Source organism: Lissotriton helveticus, chromosome 12, assembly GCF_964261635.1.
Source record: "Lissotriton helveticus chromosome 12, aLisHel1.1, whole genome shotgun sequence".
Classification (NCBI taxonomy): Eukaryota; Metazoa; Chordata; class Amphibia; order Caudata; family Salamandridae; genus Lissotriton; species Lissotriton helveticus.
The window spans coordinates 656,839,769-656,858,242 of NC_136073.1; the positions used below are offsets into that span (position 1 = coordinate 656,839,769).

General features: G+C 46.5%; 18 non-coding genes across 18 annotated transcripts; all 18 read left to right on the top strand.

The window, feature by feature from the left end:
- Positions 1–13: 13 nt before the first annotated feature.
- On the top strand, positions 14–129 carry LOC144800977 (U5 spliceosomal RNA). Its single transcript, XR_013604855.1, has one exon. It is a non-coding gene; the product is annotated as a U5 spliceosomal RNA (small nuclear RNA).
- A 933-nt stretch (positions 130–1,062) lies between these two features.
- Positions 1,063–1,177, top strand: LOC144800344 (U5 spliceosomal RNA). Its single transcript, XR_013604254.1, has one exon. It is a non-coding gene; the product is annotated as a U5 spliceosomal RNA (small nuclear RNA).
- A 933-nt stretch (positions 1,178–2,110) lies between these two features.
- Positions 2,111–2,225, top strand: LOC144800751 (U5 spliceosomal RNA). The gene has a single exon (XR_013604637.1). It is a non-coding gene; the product is annotated as a U5 spliceosomal RNA (small nuclear RNA).
- A 936-nt stretch (positions 2,226–3,161) lies between these two features.
- Positions 3,162–3,277, top strand: LOC144801008 (U5 spliceosomal RNA). Its single transcript, XR_013604886.1, has one exon. It is a non-coding gene; the product is annotated as a U5 spliceosomal RNA (small nuclear RNA).
- Positions 3,278–4,210: 933 nt separating this feature from the next.
- On the top strand, positions 4,211–4,325 carry LOC144801222 (U5 spliceosomal RNA). The gene has a single exon (XR_013605078.1). It is a non-coding gene; the product is annotated as a U5 spliceosomal RNA (small nuclear RNA).
- A 935-nt stretch (positions 4,326–5,260) lies between these two features.
- On the top strand, positions 5,261–5,375 carry LOC144800345 (U5 spliceosomal RNA). Its single transcript, XR_013604255.1, has one exon. It is a non-coding gene; the product is annotated as a U5 spliceosomal RNA (small nuclear RNA).
- A 934-nt stretch (positions 5,376–6,309) lies between these two features.
- Positions 6,310–6,425, top strand: LOC144800936 (U5 spliceosomal RNA). The gene has a single exon (XR_013604815.1). It is a non-coding gene; the product is annotated as a U5 spliceosomal RNA (small nuclear RNA).
- A 933-nt stretch (positions 6,426–7,358) lies between these two features.
- LOC144800978 (U5 spliceosomal RNA) lies at positions 7,359–7,474 on the top strand. The gene has a single exon (XR_013604856.1). It is a non-coding gene; the product is annotated as a U5 spliceosomal RNA (small nuclear RNA).
- Positions 7,475–8,407: 933 nt separating this feature from the next.
- LOC144801223 (U5 spliceosomal RNA) lies at positions 8,408–8,522 on the top strand. Its single transcript, XR_013605079.1, has one exon. It is a non-coding gene; the product is annotated as a U5 spliceosomal RNA (small nuclear RNA).
- Positions 8,523–9,457: 935 nt separating this feature from the next.
- LOC144800346 (U5 spliceosomal RNA) lies at positions 9,458–9,572 on the top strand. The gene has a single exon (XR_013604256.1). It is a non-coding gene; the product is annotated as a U5 spliceosomal RNA (small nuclear RNA).
- Positions 9,573–10,505: 933 nt separating this feature from the next.
- LOC144800958 (U5 spliceosomal RNA) lies at positions 10,506–10,620 on the top strand. Its single transcript, XR_013604836.1, has one exon. It is a non-coding gene; the product is annotated as a U5 spliceosomal RNA (small nuclear RNA).
- Positions 10,621–11,556: 936 nt separating this feature from the next.
- On the top strand, positions 11,557–11,672 carry LOC144800938 (U5 spliceosomal RNA). The gene has a single exon (XR_013604817.1). It is a non-coding gene; the product is annotated as a U5 spliceosomal RNA (small nuclear RNA).
- Positions 11,673–12,605: 933 nt separating this feature from the next.
- Positions 12,606–12,720, top strand: LOC144801224 (U5 spliceosomal RNA). Its single transcript, XR_013605080.1, has one exon. It is a non-coding gene; the product is annotated as a U5 spliceosomal RNA (small nuclear RNA).
- Positions 12,721–13,655: 935 nt separating this feature from the next.
- LOC144800502 (U5 spliceosomal RNA) lies at positions 13,656–13,770 on the top strand. The gene has a single exon (XR_013604398.1). It is a non-coding gene; the product is annotated as a U5 spliceosomal RNA (small nuclear RNA).
- Positions 13,771–14,703: 933 nt separating this feature from the next.
- LOC144801225 (U5 spliceosomal RNA) lies at positions 14,704–14,818 on the top strand. Its single transcript, XR_013605081.1, has one exon. It is a non-coding gene; the product is annotated as a U5 spliceosomal RNA (small nuclear RNA).
- A 935-nt stretch (positions 14,819–15,753) lies between these two features.
- On the top strand, positions 15,754–15,869 carry LOC144800940 (U5 spliceosomal RNA). Its single transcript, XR_013604818.1, has one exon. It is a non-coding gene; the product is annotated as a U5 spliceosomal RNA (small nuclear RNA).
- A 932-nt stretch (positions 15,870–16,801) lies between these two features.
- Positions 16,802–16,916, top strand: LOC144800845 (U5 spliceosomal RNA). Its single transcript, XR_013604728.1, has one exon. It is a non-coding gene; the product is annotated as a U5 spliceosomal RNA (small nuclear RNA).
- A 933-nt stretch (positions 16,917–17,849) lies between these two features.
- On the top strand, positions 17,850–17,964 carry LOC144801226 (U5 spliceosomal RNA). The gene has a single exon (XR_013605082.1). It is a non-coding gene; the product is annotated as a U5 spliceosomal RNA (small nuclear RNA).
- Positions 17,965–18,474: the final 510 nt, after the last annotated feature.

Genomic DNA, 18,474 nt, shown 5'->3' on the forward strand with positions numbered 1-18,474 from the left:
GCCATATTCTAACTTACTCTGGTTTCTCTTCAAAACGAAAAAATTCTTTCGCCTTTTACTAAAGATTTCCGTGGAGAGGAACATTTACGAGTTTATTCAATTTTTTTAAGCCTTACCACAGGTGAGGATGTTTATCGTGTGTTTAAAAGAAAAGCATTAGAAATTGGGGAATATCTGCCAGTTGTCTGCTGCTGTTTTTTGGGGACATGAGCTTAGGTGTTTTATTCCTGAACTCTCTGCTTGCTCATTTGCATCGACAGAGTGCAGGAGAGGTGCATCATGGGAAAGAGCTTGTGCAGTGCATGAGATTGCTTTTCGTGACTATCTTGGAATTTCACGATAGCAGGCAGTATGTTTTCTCCTCTCTTAATATTCCTGCTGTCAGAGGCCAGACGTCACCCTCCTTTTTCAAGGTGGCACCTAGACTCACGCTGTGCTTTTCATAGGGCTTGCCCGTTATTTGTGCATGTTAGAGGTGCCCCATAGAGGTTGGCCAATCCTGAGTCAGTGCCCTGAGAGGGTGGCCAATCCTGAGTCAGATTCCTCTCAGGTACACTTGAAGCGGCACGCCAGTCCTGTTTCATGTGCCTCTAGCCTAGACAGATATATACTTCTATATTCAGGTTTAATGAAAGTACGTGCGAAAAAGGGACTTAAAGTGCATGGCTATGTGCAGAGCACAGTGGTGGCTCACAGCCTAACGATTGGAAGGATGGTGTGGAAAGCGTAAAATCGCTGGGGGACAAAAGTCCTACAGTGCCACTTCACCTAAAGCCTGATGCACGCTTCCCGTTCCCCTTGCCCAGCAGCCGCAACGCCTCCTAATGAGCTGAGGTGTGTACAGAAAAGAATTTGCATATTCCCAGACAGACGCATGGGAACTGTCCACCTTTTTGATTTTCTGTGCTTTGAGCAGAGACTCTGAAAATTGGGCCTGCTTCCCTCACTGGCCTGGTTCTTGTCCTCTTTCTCAGAGCCTAAAAATACCTCTCAGGTCCTCACCCTCGCAATGACGGGGTCTTTGATGTGGTGCCACTTACCCCCAGAGAGCCATATTCTAACTTACTCTGGTTTCTCTTCAAAACGAAAAAATCTTTCGCCTTTTACTAAAGATTTCCGTGGAGAGGAACATTTACGAGTTAATTCAATTTTTTTAAGCCTTACCACAGGTGAGGCTGTTTATCGTGTGTTTAAAAGAAAAGCATTAGAAATTGGGGAATATCTGCCAGTTGTCTGCTGCTGTTTTTTGGGGACATGAGCTTAGGTGTTTTATTCCTGAACTCTCTGCTTGCTCATTTGCATAGACAGAGTGCAGGAGAGGTGCATCATGGGAAAGAGCTTGTACAGTGCATGAGATTGCTTTTCGTGACTATCTTGGAATTTCACGATAGCAGGCAGTATGTTTTCTCCTCTCTTAATATTCCTGCTGTCAGAGGCCAGACGTCGCCCTCCTTTTTCAAGGTGGCACCTAGACTCACGCTGTGCTTTTCATAGGGCTTGCCCATTATTTGTGCCCGTTAGAGGTGCCCCATAGAGGTTGGCCAATCCTGAGTCGGTGCCCTGAGAGGGTGGCCAATCCTGAGTCAGATTCCTCTCAGGTACACTTGAAGCGGCACGCCAGTCCTGTTTCATGTGCCTCTAGCCTAGACAGATATATACTTCTATATTCAGGTTTAATAAAAGTACATGCGAAAAAGGGACTTAAAGTGCATGGCTATGTGCAGAGCACAGTGGTGGCTCACAGCCTATCGATTGGAAGGATGGTGTGGAAAGCGTAAAATCGCTGGGGGACAAAAGTCCTACAGTGTCACTTCACCTAAAGCCTGATGCACGCTTCCCGTTCCCCTTGCCCAGCAGCCGCAACGTCTCCTAATGAGCTGAGGTGTGTACAGAAAAGAATTTGCATATTTCCAGACAGACGCATGGGAACTGTCCACCTTTTTGATTTTCTGTGCTTTGAGCAGAGACTCTGAAAATTGGGCCTGCTTCCCTCACTGGCCTGGTTCTTGTCCTCTTTCTTAGAGCCTAAAAATACCTCTCAGGTCCTCACCCTCGCAATGACGGGGTCTTTGATGTGGTGCCACTTACCTCCAGAGAGCCATATTCTAACTTACTCTGGTTTCTCTTCAAAACGAAAAAATCTTTCGCCTTTTACTAAAGATTTCCGCGGAGAGGAACATTTACGAGTTTATTCAATTTTTTTAAGCCTTACCACAGGTGAGGCTGTTTATCGTGTGTTTAAAAGAAAAGCATTAGAAATTGATGAATATATCTGCGAGTTGTCTGCTGCTGTTTTTTGGGGACATGAGCTTAGGTGTTTTATTCCTGAACTCTCTGCTTGCTCATTTGCATCGACAGAGTGCAGGAGAGGTGCATCATGGGAAAGAGCTTGTGCAGTGCATGAGATTGCTTTTCGTGACTATCTTGGAATTTCACGATAGCAGGCAGTATGTTTTCTCCTCTCTTAATATTCCTGCTGTCAGAGGCCAGACGTCACCCTCCTTTTTCAAGGTGGCACCTAGACTCACGCTGTGCTTTTCATAGGGCTTGCCCGTTATTTGTGCATGTTAGAGGTGCCCCATAGAGGTTGGCCAATCCTGAGTCGGTGCCCTGAGAGGGTGGCCAATCCTGAGTCAGATTCCTCTCAGGTACACTTGAAGCGGCACGCCAGTCCTGTTTCATGTGCCTCTAGCCTAGACAGATATATACTTCTGTATTCAGGTTTAATGAAAGTACGTGCGAAAAAGGGACTTAAAGTGCATGGCTATGTGCAGAGCACAGTGGTGGCTCACAGCCTAACGATTGGAAGGATGGTGTGGAAAGCGTAAAATCGCTGGGGGACAAAAGTCCTACAGTGCCACTTCACCTAAAGCCTGATGCACGCTTCCCGTTCCCCTTGCCCAGCAGCCGCAACGCCTCCTAATGAGCTGAGGTGTGTACAGAAAAGAATTTGCATATTCCCAGACAGACGCATGGGAACTGTCCACCTTTTTGATTTTTTGGTGCTTTGAGCAGAGACTCTGAAATTTGGGCCTGCTTCCCTCACCAGCCTGGTTCTTGTCCTCTTTCTTAGATTTTGAAAACACCTCTCAGGTCCTCACCCTCGCAATGACGGGGTCTTTGATGTGGTGCCACTTACCCCCAGAGAGCCATATTCTAACTTACTCTGGTTTCTCTTCAAAACGAAAAAATTATTTCGCCTTTTACTAAAGATTTCCGTGGAGAGGAACATTTACGAGTTTATTCAATTTTTTTAAGCCTTACCACAGGTGAGGCTGTTTATCGTGTGTTTAAAAGAAAAGCATTAGAAATTGGGGAATATCTGCGAGTTGTCTGCTGCTGTTTTTTGGGGACATGAGCTTAGGTGTTTTATTCCTGAACTCTCTGCTTGCTCATTTGCATAGACAGAGTGCAGGAGAGGTGCATCATGGGAAAGAGCTTGTGCAGTGCATGAGATTGCTTTTCGTGACTATCTTGGAATTTCACGATAGCAGGCAGTATGTTTTCTCCTCTCTTAATATTCCTGCTGTCAGAGGCCAGACGTCACCCTCCTTTTTCAAGGTGGCACCTAGACTCACGCTGTGCTTTTCATAGGGCTTGCCCATTATTTGTGCCCGTTAGAGGTGCCCCATAGAGGTTGGCCAATCCTGAGTCGGTGCCCTGAGAGGGTGGCCAATCCTGAGTCAGATTCCTCTCAGGTACACTTGAAGCGGCACGCCAGTCCTGTTTCATGTGCCTCTAGCCTAGACAGATATATACTTCTATATTCAGGTTTAATGAAAGTACGTGCGAAAAAGGGACTTAAAGTGCATGGCTATGTGCAGAGCACAGTGGTGGCTCACAGCCTATCGATTGGAAGGATGGTGTGGAAAGCGTAAAATCGCTGGGGGACAAAAGTCCTACAGTGTCACTTCACCTAAAGCCTGATGCACGCTTCCCGTTCCCCTTGCCCAGCAGCCGCAACGTCTCCTAATGAGCTGAGGTGTGTACAGAAAAGAATTTGCATATTTCCAGACAGACGCATGGGAACTGTCCACCTTTTTGATTTTCTGTGCTTTGAGCAGAGACTCTGAAAATTGGGCCTGCTTCCCTCACTGGCCTGGTTCTTGTCCTCTTTCTTAGAGCCTAAAAATACCTCTCAGGTCCTCACCCTCGCAATGACGGGGTCTTTGATGTGGTGCCACTTACCCCCAGAGAGCCATATTCTAACTTACTCTGGTTTCTCTTCAAAACGAAAAAATCTTTCGCCTTTTACTAAAGATTTCCGTGGAGAGGAACATTTACGAGTTTATTCAATTTTTTTAAGCCTTACCACAGGTGAGGCTGTTTATCGTGTGTTTAAAAGAAAAGCATTAGAAATTGATGAATATATCTGCGAGTTGTCTGCTGCTGTTTTTTGGGGACATGAGCTTAGGTGTTTTATTCCTGAACTCTCTGCTTGCTCATTTGCATCGACAGAGTGCAGGAGAGGTGCATCATGGGAAAGAGCTTGTGCAGTGCATGAGATTGCTTTTCGTGACTATCTTGGAATTTCACGATAGCAGGCAGTATGTTTTCTCCTCTCTTAATATTCCTGCTGTCAGAGGCCAGACGTCACCCTCCTTTTTCAAGGTGGCACCTAGACTCACGCTGTGCTTTTCATAGGGCTTGCCCGTTATTTGTGCATGTTAGAGGTGCCCCATAGAGGTTGGCCAATCCTGAGTCGGTGCCCTGAGAGGGTGGCCAATCCTGAGTCAGATTCCTCTCAGGTACACTTGAAGCGGCACGCCAGTCCTGTTTCATGTGCCTCTAGCCTAGACAGATATATACTTCTATATTCAGGTTTAATGAAAGTACGTGCGAAAAAGGGACTTAAAGTGCATGGCTATGTGCAGAGCACAGTGGTGGCTCACAGCCTAACGATTGGAAGGATGGTGTGGAAAGCGTAAAATCGCTGGGGGACAAAAGTCCTACAGTGCCACTTCACCTAAAGCCTGATGCACGATTCCCGTTCCCCTTGCCCAGCAGCCGCAACGCCTCCTAATGAGCTGAGGTGTGTACAGAAAAGAATTTGCATATTCCCAGACAGACGCATGGGAACTGTCCACCTTTTTGATTTTCTGTGCTTTGAGCAGAGACTCTGAAAATTGGGCCTGCTTCCCTCACTGGCCTGGTTCTTGTCCTCTTTCTTAGAGCCTAAAAATACCTCTCAGGTCCTCACCCTCGCAATGACGGGGTCTTTGATGTGGTGCCACTTACCCCCAGAGAGCCATATTCTAACTTACTCTGGTTTCTCTTCAAAACGAAAAAATCTTTCGCCTTTTACTAAAGATTTCCGTGGAGAGGAACATTTACGAGTTAATTCAATTTTTTTAAGCCTTACCACAGGTGAGGCTGTTTATCGTGTGTTTAAAAGAAAAGCATTAGAAATTGGGGAATATCTGCCAGTTGTCTGCTGCTGTTTTTTGGGGACATGAGCTTAGGTGTTTTATTCCTGAACTCTCTGCTTGCTCATTTGCATAGACAGAGTGCAGGAGAGGTGCATCATGGGAAAGAGCTTGTACAGTGCATGAGATTGCTTTTCGTGACTATCTTGGAATTTCACGATAGCAGGCAGTATGTTTTCTCCTCTCTTAATATTCCTGCTGTCAGAGGCCAGACGTCGCCCTCCTTTTTCAAGGTGGCACCTAGACTCACGCTGTGCTTTTCATAGGGCTTGCCCATTATTTGTGCCCGTTAGAGGTGCCCCATAGAGGTTGGCCAATCCTGAGTCGGTGCCCTGAGAGGGTGGCCAATCCTGAGTCAGATTCCTCTCAGGTACACTTGAAGCGGCACGCCAGTCCTGTTTCATGTGCCTCTAGCCTAGACAGATATATACTTCTATATTCAGGTTTAATGAAAGTACGTGCGAAAAAGGGACTTAAAGTGCATGGCTATGTGCAGAGCACAGTGGTGGCTCACAGCCTATCGATTGGAAGGATGGTGTGGAAAGCGTAAAATCGCTGGGGGACAAAAGTCCTACAGTGCCACTTCACCTAAAGCCTGATGCACGCTTCCCGTTCCCCTTGCCCAGCAGCCGCAACGCCTCCTAATGAGCTGAGGTGTGTACAGAAAAGAATTTGCATATTCCCAGACAGACGCATGGGAACTGTCCACCTTTTTGATTTTTTGGTGCTTTGAGCAGAGACTCTGAAATTTGGGCCTGCTTCCCTCACCAGCCTGGTTCTTGTCCTCTTTCTTAGATTTTGAAAACACCTCTCAGGTCCTCACCCTCGCAATGACGGGGTCTTTGATGTGGTGCCACTTACCCCCAGAGAGCCATATTCTAACTTACTCTGGTTTCTCTTCAAAACGAAAAAATTCTTTCGCCTTTTACTAAAGATTTCCGTGGAGAGGAACATTTACGAGTTTATTCAATTTTTTTAAGCCTTACCACAGATGAGGCTGTTTATCGTGTGTTTAAAAGAAAAGCATTAGAAATTGGGGAATATCTGCGAGTTGTCTGCTGCTGTTTTTTGGGGACATGAGCTTAGGTTTTTTATTCCTGAACTCTCTGCTTGCTCATTTGCATAGACAGAGTGCAGGAGAGGTGCATCATGGGAAAGAGCTTGTGCAGTGCATGAGATTGCTTTTCGTGACTATCTTGGAATTTCACGATAGCAGGCAGTATGTTTTCTCCTCTCTTAATATTCCTGCTGTCAGAGGCCAGACGTCACCCTCCTTTTTCAAGGTGGCACCTAGACTCACGCTGTGCTTTTCATAGGGCTTGCCCGTTATTTGTGCATGTTAGAGGTGCCCCATAGAGGTTGGCCAATCCTGAGTCGGTGCCCTGAGAGGGTGGCCAATCCTGAGTCAGATTCCTCTCAGGTACACTTGAAGCGGCACGCCAGTCCTGTTTCATGTGCCTCTAGCCTAGACAGATATATACTTCTATATTCAGGTTTAATGAAAGTACGTGCGAAAAAGGGACTTAAAGTGCATGGCTATGTGCAGAGCACAGTGGTGGCTCACAGCCTAACGATTGGAAGGATGGTGTGGAAAGCGTAAAATCGCTGGGGGACAAAAGTCCTACAGTGCCACTTCACCTAAAGCCTGATGCACGCTTCCCGTTCCCCTTGCCCAGCAGCCGCAACGCCTCCTAATGAGCTGAGGTGTGTACAGAAAAGAATTTGCATATTCCCAGACAGACGCATGGGAACTGTCCACCTTTTTGATTTTCTGTGCTTTGAGCAGAGACTCTGAAATTTGGGCCTGCTTCCCTCACCGGCCTGGTTCTTGTCCTCTTTCTTAGATTTTGAAAATACCTCTCAGGTCCTCACCCTTGCAATGACGGGGTCTTTGATGTGGTGCCACTTACCCCCCGAGAGCCATATTCTAACTTACTCTGGTTTCTCTTCAAAACGAAAAAATTCTTTCGCCTTTTACTAAAGATTTCCGTGGAGAGGAACATTTACGAGTTTATTCAATTTTTTTAAGCCTTACCACAGGTGAGGATGTTTATCGTGTGTTTAAAAGAAAAGCATTAGAAATCGGGGAATATCTGCCAGTTGTCTGCTGCTGTTTTTTGGGGACATGAGCTTAGGTGTTTTATTCCTGAACTCTCTGCTTGCTCATTTGCATAGACAGAGTGCAGGAGAGGTGCATCATGGGAAAGAGCTTGTACAGTGCATGAGATTGCTTTTCGTGACTATCTTGGAATTTCACGATAGCAGGCAGTATGTTTTCTCCTCTCTTAATATTCCTGCTGTCAGAGGCCAGACGTCGCCCTCCTTTTTCAAGGTGGCACCTAGACTCACGCTGTGCTTTTCATAGGGCTTGCCCATTATTTGTGCCCGTTAGAGGTGCCCCATAGAGGTTGGCCAATCCTGAGTCGGTGCCCTGAGAGGGTGGCCAATCCTGAGTCAGATTCCTCTCAGGTACACTTGAAGCGGCACGCCAGTCCTGTTTCATGTGCCTCTAGCCTAGACAGATATATACTTCTATATTCAGGTTTAATGAAAGTACGTGCGAAAAAGGGACTTAAAGTGCATGGCTATGTGCAGAGCACAGTGGTGGCTCACAGCCTATCGATTGGAAGGATGGTGTGGAAAGCGTAAAATCGCTGGGGGACAAAAGTCCTACAGTGTCACTTCACCTAAAGCCTGATGCACGCTTCCCGTTCCCCTTGCCCAGCAGCCGCAACGTCTCCTAATGAGCTGAGGTGTGTACAGAAAAGAATTTGCATATTTCCAGACAGACGCATGGGAACTGTCCACCTTTTTGATTTTCTGTGCTTTGAGCAGAGACTCTGAAAATTGGGCCTGCTTCCCTCACTGGCCTGGTTCTTGTCCTCTTTCTTAGAGCCTAAAAATACCTCTCAGGTCCTCACCCTCGCAATGACGGGGTCTTTGATGTGGTGCCACTTACCCCCAGAGAGCCATATTCTAACTTACTCTGGTTTCTCTTCAAAACGAAAAAATCTTTCGCCTTTTACTAAAGATTTCCGTGGAGAGGAACATTTACGAGTTTATTCAATTTTTTTAAGCCTTACCACAGGTGAGGCTGTTTATCGTGTGTTTAAAAGAAAAGCATTAGAAATTGATGAATATATCTGCGAGTTGTCTGCTGCTGTTTTTTGGGGACATGAGCTTAGGTGTTTTATTCCTGAACTCTCTGCTTGCTCATTTGCATCGACAGAGTGCAGGAGAGGTGCATCATGGGAAAGAGCTTGTGCAGTGCATGAGATTGCTTTTCGTGACTATCTTGGAATTTCACGATAGCAGGCAGTATGTTTTCTCCTCTCTTAATATTCCTGCTGTCAGAGGCCAGACGTCACCCTCCTTTTTCAAGGTGGCACCTAGACTCACGCTGTGCTTTTCATAGGGCTTGCCCATTATTTGTGCATGTTAGAGGTGCCCCATAGAGGTTGGCCAATCCTGAGTCGGTGCCCTGAGAGGGTGGCCAATCCTGAGTCAGATTCCTCTCAGGTACACTTGAAGCGGCACGCCAGTCCTGTTTCATGTGCCTCTAGCCTAGACAGATATATACTTCTATATTCAGGTTTAATGAAAGTACGTGCGAAAAAGGGACTTAAAGTGCATGGCTATGTGCAGAGCACAGTGGTGGCTCACAGCCTAACGATTGGAAGGATGGTGTGGAAAGCGTAAAATCGCTGGGGGACAAAAGTCCTACAGTGCCACTTCACCTAAAGCCTGATGCACGCTTCCCGTTCCCCTTGCCCAGCAGCCGCAACGCCTCCTAATGAGCTGAGGTGTGTACAGAAAAGAATTTGCATATTCCCAGACAGACGCATGGGAACTGTCCACCTTTTTGATTTTCTGTGCTTTGAGCAGAGACTCTGAAAATTGGGCCTGCTTCCCTCACTGGCCTGGTTCTTGTCCTCTTTCTTAGAGCCTAAAAATACCTCTCAGGTCCTCACCCTCGCAATGACGGGGTCTTTGATGTGGTGCCACTTACCCCCAGAGAGCCATATTCTAACTTACTCTGGTTTCTCTTCAAAACGAAAAAATCTTTCGCCTTTTACTAAAGATTTCCGTGGAGAGGAACATTTACGAGTTAATTCAATTTTTTTAAGCCTTACCACAGGTGAGGCTGTTTATCGTGTGTTTAAAAGAAAAGCATTAGAAATTGGGGAATATCTGCCAGTTGTCTGCTGCTGTTTTTTGGGGACATGAGCTTAGGTGTTTTATTCCTGAACTCTCTGCTTGCTCATTTGCATAGACAGAGTGCAGGAGAGGTGCATCATGGGAAAGAGCTTGTACAGTGCATGAGATTGCTTTTCGTGACTATCTTGGAATTTCACGATAGCAGGCAGTATGTTTTCTCCTCTCTTAATATTCCTGCTGTCAGAGGCCAGACGTCGCCCTCCTTTTTCAAGGTGGCACCTAGACTCACGCTGTGCTTTTCATAGGGCTTGCCCATTATTTGTGCCCGTTAGAGGTGCCCCATAGAGGTTGGCCAATCCTGAGTCGGTGCCCTGAGAGGGTGGCCAATCCTGAGTCAGATTCCTCTCAGGTACACTTGAAGCGGCACGCCAGTCCTGTTTCATGTGCCTCTAGCCTAGACAGATATATACTTCTATATTCAGGTTTAATAAAAGTACATGCGAAAAAGGGACTTAAAGTGCATGGCTATGTGCAGAGCACAGTGGTGGCTCACAGCCTATCGATTGGAAGGATGGTGTGGAAAGCGTAAAATCGCTGGGGGACAAAAGTCCTACAGTGTCACTTCACCTAAAGCCTGATGCACGCTTCCCGTTCCCCTTGCCCAGCAGCCGCAACGTCTCCTAATGAGCTGAGGTGTGTACAGAAAAGAATTTGCATATTTCCAGACAGACGCATGGGAACTGTCCACCTTTTTGATTTTCTGTGCTTTGAGCAGAGACTCTGAAAATTGGGCCTGCTTCCCTCACTGGCCTGGTTCTTGTCCTCTTTCTTAGAGCCTAAAAATACCTCTCAGGTCCTCACCCTCGCAATGACGGGGTCTTTGATGTGGTGCCACTTACCCCCAGAGAGCCATATTCTAACTTACTCTGGTTTCTCTTCAAAACGAAAAAATCTTTCGCCTTTTACTAAAGATTTCCGCGGAGAGGAACATTTACAAGTTTATTCAATTTTTTTAAGCCTTACCACAGGTGAGGCTGTTTATCGTGTGTTTAAAAGAAAAGCATTAGAAATTGATGAATATATCTGCGAGTTGTCTGCTGCTGTTTTTTGGGGACATGAGCTTAGGTGTTTTATTCCTGAACTCTCTGCTTGCTCATTTGCATCGACAGAGTGCAGGAGAGGTGCATCATGGGAAAGAGCTTGTGCAGTGCATGAGATTGCTTTTCGTGACTATCTTGGAATTTCACGATAGCAGGCAGTATGTTTTCTCCTCTCTTAATATTCCTGCTGTCAGAGGCCAGACGTCACCCTCCTTTTTCAAGGTGGCACCTAGACTCACGCTGTGCTTTTCATAGGGCTTGCCCGTTATTTGTGCATGTTAGAGGTGCCCCATAGAGGTTGGCCAATCCTGAGTCGGTGCCCTGAGAGGGTGGCCAATCCTGAGTCAGATTCCTCTCAGGTACACTTGAAGCGGCACGCCAGTCCTGTTTCATGTGCCTCTAGCCTAGACAGATATATACTTCTATATTCAGGTTTAATGAAAGTACGTGCGAAAAAGGGACTTAAAGTGCATGGCTATGTGCAGAGCACAGTGGTGGCTCACAGCCTAACGATTGGAAGGATGGTGTGGAAAGCGTAAAATCGCTGGGGGACAAAAGTCCTACAGTGCCACTTCACCTAAAGCCTGATGCACGCTTCCCGTTCCCCTTGCCCAGCAGCCGCAACGCCTCCTAATGAGCTGAGGTGTGTACAGAAAAGAATTTGCATATTCCCAGACAGACGCATGGGAACTGTCCACCTTTTTGATTTTTTGGTGCTTTGAGCAGAGACTCTGAAATTTGGGCCTGCTTCCCTCACCAGCCTGGTTCTTGTCCTCTTTCTTAGATTTTGAAAACACCTCTCAGGTCCTCACCCTCGCAATGACGGGGTCTTTGATGTGGTGCCACTTACCCCCAGAGAGCCATATTCTAACTTACTCTGGTTTCTCTTCAAAACGAAAAAATTCTTTCGCCTTTTACTAAAGATTTCCGTGGAGAGGAACATTTACGAGTTTATTCAATTTTTTTAAGCCTTACCACAGGTGAGGCTGTTTATCGTGTGTTTAAAAGAAAAGCATTAGAAATTGGGGAATATCTGCGAGTTGTCTGCTGCTGTTTTTTGGGGACATGAGCTTAGGTGTTTTATTCCTGAACTCTCTGCTTGCTCATTTGCATAGACAGAGTGCAGGAGAGGTGCATCATGGGAAAGAGCTTGTGCAGTGCATGAGATTGCTTTTCGTGACTATCTTGGAATTTCACGATAGCAGGCAGTATGTTTTCTCCTCTCTTAATATTCCTGCTGTCAGAGGCCAGACGTCACCCTCCTTTTTCAAGGTGGCACCTAGACTCACGCTGTGCTTTTCATAGGGCTTGCCCGTTATTTGTGCATGTTAGAGGTGCCCCATAGAGGTTGGCCAATCCTGAGTCGGTGCCCTGAGAGGGTGGCCAATCCTGAGTCAGATTCCTCTCAGGTACACTTGAAGCGGCACGCCAGTCCTGTTTCATGTGCCTCTAGCCTAGACAGATATATACTTCTATATTCAGGTTTAATGAAAGTACGTGCGAAAAAGGGACTTAAAGTGCATGGCTATGTGCAGAGCACAGTGGTGGCTCACAGCCTAACGATTGGAAGGATGGTGTGGAAAGCGTAAAATCGCTGGGGGACAAAAGTCCTACAGTGCCACTTCACCTAAAGCCTGATGCACGCTTCCCGTTCCCCTTGCCCAGCAGCCGCAACGCCTCCTAATGAGCTGAGGTGTGTACAGAAAAGAATTTGCATATTCCCAGACAGACGCATGGGAACTGTCCACCTTTTTGATTTTCTGTGCTTTGAGCAGAGACTCTGAAATTTGGGCCTGCTTCCCTCAACGGCCTGGTTCTTGTCCTCTTTCTTAGATTTTGAAAATACCTCTCAGGTCCTCACCCTCGCAATGACGGGGTCTTTGATGTGGTGCCACTTACCCCCAGAGAGCCATATTCTAACTTACTCTGGTTTCTCTTCAAAACGAAAAAATCTTTCGCCTTTTACTAAAGATTTCCGTGGAGAGGAACATTTACGAGTTTATTCAATTTTTTTAAGCCTTACCACAGGTGAGGCTGTTTATCGTGTGTTTAAAAGAAAAGCATTAGAAATTGATGAATATATCTGCGAGTTGTCTGCTGCTGTTTTTTGGGGACATGAGCTTAGGTGTTTTATTCCTGAACTCTCTGCTTGCTCATTTGCATCGACAGAGTGCAGGAGAGGTGCATCATGGGAAAGAGCTTGTGCAGTGCATGAGATTGCTTTTCGTGACTATCTTGGAATTTCACGATAGCAGGCAGTATGTTTTCTCCTCTCTTAATATTCCTGCTGTCAGAGGCCAGACGTCGCCCTCCTTTTTCAAGGTGGCACCTAGACTCACGCTGTGCTTTTCATAGGGCTTGCCCGTTATTTGTGCCCGTTAGAGGTGCCCCATAGAGGTTGGCCAATCCTGAGTCGGTGCCCTGAGAGGGTGGCCAATCCTGAGTCAGATTCCTCTCAGGTACACTTGAAGCGGCACGCCAGTCCTGTTTCATGTGCCTCTAGCCTAGACAGATATATACTTCTATATTCAGGTTTAATGAAAGTACGTGCGAAAAAGGGACTTAAAGTGCATGGCTATGTGCAGAGCACAGTGGTGGCTCACAGCCTATCGATTGGAAGGATGGTGTGGAAAGCGTAAAATCGCTGGGGGACAAAAGTCCCACAGTGTCACTTCACCTAAAGCCTGATGCACGCTTCCCGTTCCCCTTGCCCAGCAGCCGCAACGTCTCCTAATGAGCTGAGGTGTGTACAGAAAAGAATTTGCATATTTCCAGACAGACGCATGGGAACTGTCCACCTTTTTGATTTTCTGTGCTTTGAGCAGAGACTCTGAAAATTGGGCCTGCTTCCCTCACTGGCCTGGTTCTTGTCCTCTTTCTTAGAGCCTAAAAATACCTCTCAGGTCCTCACCCTCGCAATGACGGGGTCTTTGATGTGGTGCCACTTACCCCCAGAGAGCCATATTCTAACTTACTCTGGTTTCTCTACAAAACGAAAAAATCTTTCGCCTTTTACTAAAGATTTCCGTGGAGAGGAACATTTACGAGTTTATTCAATTTTTTTAAGCCTTACCACAGGTGAGGCTGTTTATCGTGTGTTTAAAAGAAAAGCATTAGAAATTGGGGAATATCTGCCAGTTGTCTGCTGCTGTTTTTTGGGGACATGAGCTTAGGTGTTTTATTCCTGAACTCTCTGCTTGCTCATTTGCATAGACAGAGTGCAGGAGAGGTGCATCATGGGAAAGAGCTTGTACAGTGCATGAGATTGCTTTTCGTGACTATCTTGGAATTTCACGATAGCAGGCAGTATGTTTTCTCCTCTCTTAATATTCCTGCTGTCAGAGGCCAGACGTCGCCCTCCTTTTTCAAGGTGGCACCTAGACTCACGCTGTGCTTTTCATAGGGCTTGCCCATTATTTGTGCCCGTTAGAGGTGCCCCATAGAGGTTGGCCAATCCTGAGTCGGTGCCCTGAGAGGGTGGCCAATCCTGAGTCAGATTCCTCTCAGGTACACTTGAAGCGGCACGCCAGTCCTGTTTCATGTGCCTCTAGCCTAGACAGATATATACTTCTATATTCAGGTTTAATGAAAGTACATGCGAAAAAGGGACTTAAAGTGCATGGCTATGTGCAGAGCACAGTGGTGGCTCACAGCCTATTGATTGGAAGGATGGTGTGGAAAGCGTAAAATCGCTGGGGGACAAAAGTCCTACAGTGTCACTTCACCTAAAGCCTGATGCACGCTTCCCGTTCCCCTTGCCCAGCAGCCGCAACGTCTCCTAATGAGCTGAGGTGTGTACAGAAAAGAATTTGCATATTTCCAGACAGACGCATGGGAACTGTCCACCTTTTTGATTTTCTGTGCTTTGAGCAGAGACTCTGAAAATTGGGCCTGCTTCCCTCACTGGCCTGGTTCTTGTCCTCTTTCTTAGAGCCTAAAAATACCTCTCAGGTCCTCACCCTCGCAATGACGGGGTCTTTGATGTGGTGCCACTTACCCCCAGAGAGCCATATTCTAACTTACTCTGGTTTCTCTTCAAAACGAAAAAATCTTTCGCCTTTTACTAAAGATTTCCGTGGAGAGGAACATTTACGAGTTTATTCAATTTTTTTAAGCCTTACCACAGGTGAGGCTGTTTATCATGTGTTTAAAAGAAAAGCATTAGAAATTGATGAATATATCTGCGAGTTGTCTGCTGCTGTTTTTTGGGGACATGAGCTTAGGTGTTTTATTCCTGAACTCTCTGCTTGCTCATTTGCATCGACAGAGTGCAGGAGAGGTGCATCATGGGAAAGAGCTTGTGCAGTGCATGAGATTGCTTTTCGTGACTATCTTGGAATTTCACGATAGCAGGCAGTATGTTTTCTCCTCTCTTAATATTCCTGCTGTCAGAGGCCAGACGTCACCCTCCTTTTTCAAGGTGGCACCTAGACTCACGCTGTGCTTTTCATAGGGCTTGCCCGTTATTTGTGCATGTTAGAGGTGCCCCATAGAGGTTGGCCAATCCTGAGTCGGTGCCCTGAGAGGGTGGCCAATCCTGAGTCAGATTCCTCTCAGGTACACTTGAAGCGGCACGCCAGTCCTGTTTCATGTGCCTCTAGCCTAGACAGATATATACTTCTATATTCAGGTTTAATGAAAGTACGTGCGAAAAAGGGACTTAAAGTGCATGGCTATGTGCAGAGCACAGTGGTGGCTCACAGCCTAACGATTGGAAGGATGGTGTGGAAAGCGTAAAATCGCTGGGGGACAAAAGTCCTACAGTGCCACTTCACCTAAAGCCTGATGCACGCTTCCCGTTCCCCTTGCCCAGCAGCCGCAACGCCTCCTAATGAGCTGAGGTGTGTACAGAAAAGAATTTGCATATTCCCAGACAGACGCATGGGAACTGTCCACCTTTTTGATTTTCTGTGCTTTGAGCAGAGACTCTGAAATTTGGGCCTGCTTCCCTCACCGGCCTGGTTCTTGTCCTCTTTCTTAGATTTTGAAAATACCTCTCAGGTCCTCACCCTCGCAATGACGGGGTCTTTGATGTGGTGCCACTTACCCCCAGAGAGCCATATTCTAACTTACTCTGGTTTCTCTTCAAAACGAAAAAATTCTTTCGCCTTTTACTAAAGATTTCCGTGGAGAGGAACATTTACGAGTTTATTCAATTTTTTTAAGCCTTACCACAGGTGAGGCTGTTTATCGTGTGTTTAAAAGAAAAGCATTAGAAATTGGGGAATATCTGCGAGTTGTCTGCTGCTGTTTTTTGGGGACATGAGCTTAGGTGTTTTATTCCTGAACTCTCTGCTTGCTCATTTGCATAGACAGAGTGCAGGAGAGGTGCATCATGGGAAAGAGCTTGTGCAGTGCATGAGATTGCTTTTCGTGACTATCTTGGAATTTCACGATAGCAGGCAGTATGTTTTCTCCTCTCTTAATATTCCTGCTGTCAGAGGCCAGACGTCACCCTCCTTTTTCAAGGTGGCACCTAGACTCACGCTGTGCTTTTCATAGGGCTTGCCCGTTATTTGTGCCCGTTGGAGGTGCCCCATAGAGGTTGGCCAATCCTGAGTCGGTGCCCTGAGAGGGTGGCCAATCCTGAGTCAGATTCCTCTCAGGTACACTTGAAGCGGCACGCCAGTCCTTTTTCATGTGCCTCTAGCCTAGACAGATATATACTTCTATATTCAGGTTTAATGAAGTATGTGCGAAAAAGGGACTTAAAGTGCATGGCTATGTGCAGAGCACAGTGGTGGCTCACAGCCTAACGATTGGAAGGATGGTGTGGAAAGCGTAAAATCGCTGGGGGACAAAAGTCCTACAGGGCCACTTCACCTAAAGCCTGATGCACGCTTCCCGTTCCCCTTGCCCAGCAGCCGCAATGCCTCCTAATGAGCTGAGGTGTGTACAGAAAGGAATTTGCATATTCCCAGACAGACGCATGGGAACTGTCCACCTTTTTGATTTTCTGTGCTTTGAGCAGAGACTCTGAAAATTGGGCCTGCTTCCCTCACTGGCCTGGTTCTTGTCCTCTTTCTTAGAGCCTAAAAATACCTCTCAGGTCCTCACCCTCGCAATGACGGGGTCTTTGATGTGGTGCCACTTACCCCCAGAGAGCCATATTCTAACTTACTCTGGTTTCTCTTCAAAACGAAAAAATCTTTCGCCTTTTACTAAAGATTTCCGTGGAGAGGAACATTTACCAGTTTATTCAATTTTTTTAAGCCTTACCACAGGTGAGGCTGTTTATCGTGTGTTTAAAAGAAAAGCATTAGAAATTGGGGAATATCTGCCAGTTGTCTGCTGCTGTTTTTTGGGGACATGAGCTTAGGTATTTTATTCCTGAACTCTCTGCTTGCTCATTTGCATAGACAGAGTGCAGGAGAGGTGCATCATGGGAAAGAGCTTGTACAGTGCATGAGATTGCTTTTCGTGACTATCTTGGAATTTCACGATAGCAGGCAGTATGTTTTCTCCTCTCTTAATATTCCTGCTGTCAGAGGCCAGACGTCGCCCTCCTTTTTCAAGGTGGCACCTAGACTCACGCTGTGCTTTTCATAGGGCTTGCCCATTATTTGTGCCCGTTAGAGGTGCCCCATAGAGGTTGGCCAATCCTGAGTCGGTGCCCTGAGAGGGTGGCCAATCCTGAGTCAGATTCCTCTCAGGTACACTTGAAGCGGCACGCCAGTCCTGTTTCACGTGCCTCTAGCCTAGACAGATATATACTTCTATATTCAGGTTTAATGAAAGTACATGCGAAAAAGGGACTTAAAGTGCATGGCTATGTGCAGAGCACAGTGGTGGCTCACAGCCTATCGATTGGAAGGATGGTGTGGAAAGCGTAAAATCGCTGGGGGACAAAAGTCCTACAGTGTCACTTCACCTAAAGCCTGATGCACGCTTCCCGTTCCCCTTGCCCAGCAGCCGCAACGTCTCCTAATGAGCTGAGGTGTGTACAGAAAAGAATTTGCATATTTCCAGACAGACGCATGGGAACTGTCCACCTTTTTGATTTTCTGTGCTTTGAGCAGAGACTCTGAAAATTGGGCCTGCTTCCCTCACTGGCCTGGTTCTTGTCCTCTTTCTTAGAGCCTAAAAATACCTCTCAGGTCCTCACCCTCGCAATGACGGGGTCTTTGATGTGGTGCCACTTACCCCCAGAGAGCCATATTCTAACTTACTCTGGTTTCTCTTCAAAACGAAAAAATCTTTCGCCTTTTACTAAAGATTTCCGTGGAGAGGAACATTTACGAGTTTATTCAATTTTTTTAAGCCTTACCACAGGTGAGGCTGTTTATCGTGTGTTTAAAAGAAAAGCATTAGAAATTGGTGAATATATCTGCGAGTTGTCTGCTGCTGTTTTTTGGGGACATGAGCTTAGGTGTTTTATTCCTGAACTCTCTGCTTGCTCATTTGCATCGACAGAGTGCAGGAGAGGTGCATCATGGGAAAGAGCTTGTGCAGTGCATGAGATTGCTTTTCGTGACTATCTTGGAATTTCACGATAGCAGGCAGTATGTTTTCTCCTCTCTTAATATTCCTGCTGTCAGAGGCCAGACGTCACCCTCCTTTTTCAAGGTGGCACCTAGACTCACGCTGTGCTTTTCATAGGGCTTGCCCGTTATTTGTGCATGTTAGAGGTGCCCCATAGAGGTTGGCCAATCCTGAGTCGGTGCCCTGAGAGGGTGGCCAATCCTGAGTCAGATTCCTCTCAGGTACACTTGAAGCGGCACGCCAGTCCTGTTTCATGTGCCTCTAGCCTAGACAGATATATACTTCTATATTCAGGTTTAATGAAAGTA